General features: G+C 53.2%; 1 non-coding gene across 1 annotated transcript; it reads left to right on the top strand.

Annotated features, from left to right (window-relative positions):
* The first annotated feature begins 502 nt into the window (after positions 1-502).
* On the top strand, positions 503-576 carry TRNAT-AGU (transfer RNA threonine (anticodon AGU)). The gene has a single exon. It is a non-coding gene; the product is annotated as a tRNA-Thr (tRNA).
* Positions 577-4,527: the final 3,951 nt, after the last annotated feature.

Below are 4,527 nucleotides of genomic sequence, written 5' to 3'. Positions count from 1 at the left end.
TTTCCCCTGCATTCCCGCCGTTGCCTCCAATATTCCGATTGGAGCCTCATCGGGGCAGGCACTCCTTTGGACATCTCATCTATTGCTTATAAGGTTTGATGTATTACAGTATTTTAATATTATTTTTTTGGGAAGCCGCCCAGAGTGGCTGGGGAAGCCCAGCCAGATGCTCGGGGTATAAATAAATTAATTATTATTATTATTATTATTATTATGGAGCTGGATTTGGAGCCGGGGGTGGGGTCCCTCTTGCCTCTGCCCCCCCTCCCGCCACCCCGCCTCTTCTTTCGCTGTTGTTGGACCCCCGGAATAGATCCTTTTTCTCTCTCTCTCTCTCGATCTGGCTTTTCTGCGCAAAACGAAACAAGAAAGAGATACTCCACCCCGGGATTTCGTTCTCCCGCCCTCCGTTCCGCCCGAATGTGATCCGCGCCGCGTCTTGCGGCTCTCCCTCCGCCCTTCCAATGAACAGCTCCGGCCGCCGAGAGGGAAGGCAGCGCGCGGCGCCGTGGCTTAGTTGGTTAAAGCGCCTGTCTAGTAAACAGGAGATCCTGGGTTCGAATCCCAGCGGTGCCTGATGCAGCCCAGAGCGAGAGGAAGCGCCCCACATTTTCCGCCCGGAGCAAAGCAGCCGCGCCTCTTTTAACCGCATCGTCTCGCTTTTGCGCGCCGGAGAAGGAAGGAAGGAAGGCGGCTCTCGCATCCTAACCCTCCCGCGTGGATGTGCGCGGCAGGGCTGCACAATCCAGCTCACCACCACAATACACGTGTCTCCCCGTTCACACACACTCTCCACCCATATCAGCGCCCTCTGCTGCCTTGTGCATGCGGCTTCGGTCCAGTATACTTGAAGGAGCGTCTCCACCCCCATCGTTCTGCCCAGACACTGAGGTCCAGCTCCGAGGGCCTTCTTGGTGGTGGCACCCGCCCTGTGGAACGCCCTCCCACCAGATGTGAAGGAAATAAAGAACTACCTGCCTTTTAGGAGACATCTGAAGGCAGCCCTGTTTAGGGAAGCTTTCTTTAATGTTTAATAGATTATTGTATTTTAATATTCTGTTGGAAGCCACCCAGAATGGCTGGGGAAACCCAGCCAGATGGGTGGGGTATAAATAATAAATTATTATTATTATTATTATTATTATTATTATTATTATTATTATTATTGTGGGTGGGGTGGTTAGGGGCTCAACGTGGTTCTCGGTCCAGCCACGGAACCAAAGCAATTGTTCAGGCAAGAGTTTGGGCGCAACCTTCGACGCCTCCCTTTCCATGGAGGCGCAGGTTGCAGCCACAGCAAAGGTGGCATTTTTCCACCTTTGCTGCATCAAGCAGCATCAAGCAGTTGGTCCCTTACCTTTCCCGCCCCGACCTGGCCACAGTGATCCATGCGACGGTCCTCTCCAGGCTTGACTACTGTAATTTGCTCTTTGCAGGGCTGCCCTTGAAGCTGTCCCAGAAACTCCAGCGGGTGCAAAATGCTGCAGCGAGGCTCCTCACGGGGTCTCTGCCATGAGAGCATATTCACCCAGCGCTTTTCCAGCTGCACTGGCTCCGGGTGGAGTACAGGGTCAGGTTCAAGGTGCTGGTTTTGACCTTTAAAGCCCTTCACGGCCTAGGACCCTCGTATCTATGGGTCCGCCTCTCCTGGTCTGCCCCCGGAGGACCTTAAGGTCCACAAATGACAACACCTTGGAGGTCCCAGGTCACAAGGTGGTTAGATTGGTCTTAACTAGGGCCAGGGCCTTTTCAGCTGTGGCCCCAACGTGGTGGAACGCTCTGTCCCAAGAGACCAGGGCCCTGCGGGGCTTGACATCTTTCCGCAGGGCCTGCAAGACAGAGCTGTTCCGCCTGGCCTTTGGTTTGGACTCGGTCTGACCCTTATGTTTCCCTCCCCTTATGGTTTTGATCTATGGGCTACTTTTAAAATGAGGCTGCATTTTAAAATGCATTTTAACCTGTATTTTAAATTGGTAGGTTTCCCCCCCTATTATATTTTTACTGTAATTTTACTGGTGTTAGCTGCCCTGAGCCCAGCTCTGGCTGGGGAGGGTGGGGTATAAATAAAATTTATTATTATTATTAAAGTGCAAGCTCGGAAGGTGATTGCTTCGGGGCATGCACAGAGTGCACACGACGTGCACGGATGGGCAAAATGCTGAACCACAGACCGGCTCCCCCATGCCCTTTCGGCCCGAGGCCCCTGGCACACCCCTCACCCCATTGCCCACCCATATTTACGTCCCCACCAACGCAGAGCTTTTTCCCTTGCAAGACTTGACCTCATGCCACCCGCAACCCTGCAAGGAATATTCCCGCAAACTCCACACCCAGAAAGGCTTCGTTTTAGTTGTGGCACAAAGGCAGGTGGAAACCAGGGTTCCACGTGCTTTATTACCCTGCGCCTTTCACACGGCAAATATCTAAACCCCCGTGCAGAAAGGAAAAGGTCAAATTGCTTTGACCTCTCCGGGGTTTCCTTTCTACGGAACAGCCTTAGGCGAAAGTATAAAGGTAGCAGAATTTCTGAGAGATGCTATGGAACTACCTACGTCGCTATAAATGGAGAGGCACTTTTTAACCTTATTGCCTTAGTTTTATCTTAAAAAATATCGTTTTATAAGCAGACTCCAGTTTTATGCTTTGACTTATATACTTTTGTACTCTCTGCATGCCAGTTAAGGAGATTGATTGATTGATTGATTGATTGGTTGGTTGGTTGACTGATTGATTGATTATTGGAAACTGTGTGTACAGAGGGGACGGGGGGCAAAGACTCCCGCGTGTCTCCCCGCAACCACAACCTTGTTGCTGCTTCGTGTCGAGTTCGGGTCTCTCTAGGTGACGAGGAGCTGCTGGGAGGCCGGGAGGCCGCAGGATTCTTTATGGGCGTCAAAGAGCTCCTTCAGGGCCTCGACGTAGAGAGCGTGGAAGCTGTTCACCTCGTCCTCGGTGGGGCGCGGGCGGCGCGGGACCGGGATAGGCTTCCCCACTGCAGGAAGGAGAAGAAGCATGGGCGGTTGGGGGGGGTCTGCTCTAACCATTGTAGCCCCTGCATCTCCCAAGACTTTACCCCCACCTCAGCGGCCTTTGCACCCTGACCTTGGGTTTCAGGGGTGGGTTAAGTGCAGGAAGCCAAGGGACCCCCGAGGGTCATCCAGCCCAACCCTCTGCAATGCAGGAATTCCTGATTAGTGGCCAACCAACCTTTGCTTAGAAACCTCCAAGGATGAGGAGAAGGAAGTCGGGGTGTGTGGGTGGGTGTGCGCACACAGGGCCCTGCAGAGCCAGGCAAAGGCCCGGGCCAGGTAGATAATGCCCCCCCATTTTTTTTACCCTGGGGATAACTGAAGTCTTATAAATAAGTAAGTATATAAATAATTTTCACAAAAGTTATGCTGACAAATAATTTTATTTCAAGGCTTGAACCGTATCGGCATATAAAGACAAAATGGAAAATATAGATATACAATAGTGCTTTTTAAAAATACATAGGGAAAAGGATTATTTTAAGTATTTACATTTAAAAATGCTTTCCTAGCGATTGTGAATATGCTGACCGAGGCCCCCTTTGGAATCGGAGGCCCGGGCCAAGTGGCCCATATGCCCCCCCATCTGTCTGGGCCTGTGGGGGGGTGCAATCGCAGCTCCCTCCATAGCAAGCCCCATAAAACGAGGCGGCTCGTTTGATTCCTGCCTCGCAGGGGGGTTGGGCTAGATGACCCTCGGGGGGCCCTTCCAGCTGCCCAGGTCTCCCGCTCAGTTGCAAGGGGCTTGGTGCAGGCAGTGCGAGAGAGAGAGGCGCGCCAGCAGCTGCCGCTTTGCCCGAGGCTGGAGAGTTCGCGGCTCTTTGCAAGCAGGTGGGTGAGTCGGGGCGGCAGACGGGAGACGGGAGGCCGAGGAAGGGAAGGGGAGCCTGGCGGGTCCTTGCCCAGCACCGTGATGGGGGCGGCATGGGGCACGATCCACCAGCAGTAGCTGGAGAAGATGAAGCGGACCTGGCGGCTGCGGACGAAGCTGCTGCAGCGGAAGCGGAGAGGCGAGTAAGTTCTCCCCGAAGGCGTAAAGGGGCGCCAGGTCAGCCCTGCGCGGAGGGAAAGGGAGAGGGAAACTGCGTCGCTTGTCGCAAGTGAAAATGCTGTCCTGCCTGGAGCTGGGGCTGCCTCTGCCGCCTCCCTCCCTGACCAGCCTCCTGGGGTGGGGGGAGTTGGGGGGGCAGCAGGGTCTTTGCAACGGGGCTTCAGCCAAGAGCTGCACCTGCAGGTGTGTCCAGCACAAGTGACCTCTGACCTGCGCCCCAAAGCCCAGCTGCTCCCCTTCAGCCCACCCCTCCTCGGGAGGGAAGCAGCAGTTGGGGTGGGAGAAGGAAAAGGGAGAAATTGATAATAATAATAATAATAATAATAATAATAATAATAATAATAATAATTTATTATTTATAACCCGCCCACCTGGTTGGGTTTCCCCGGCCGCTCTGGGCGGCTTCCAACAGAATATTAAAATACAATAACATATTAAACATTAAAA

This window comes from Podarcis raffonei, chromosome 13 (genome assembly GCF_027172205.1).
Source record: "Podarcis raffonei isolate rPodRaf1 chromosome 13, rPodRaf1.pri, whole genome shotgun sequence".
Taxonomy (NCBI): Eukaryota; Metazoa; Chordata; class Lepidosauria; order Squamata; family Lacertidae; genus Podarcis; species Podarcis raffonei.
Note: the sequence above shows the minus strand (reverse complement) of the source record. Positions and strands in the feature narration are given on the sequence as shown.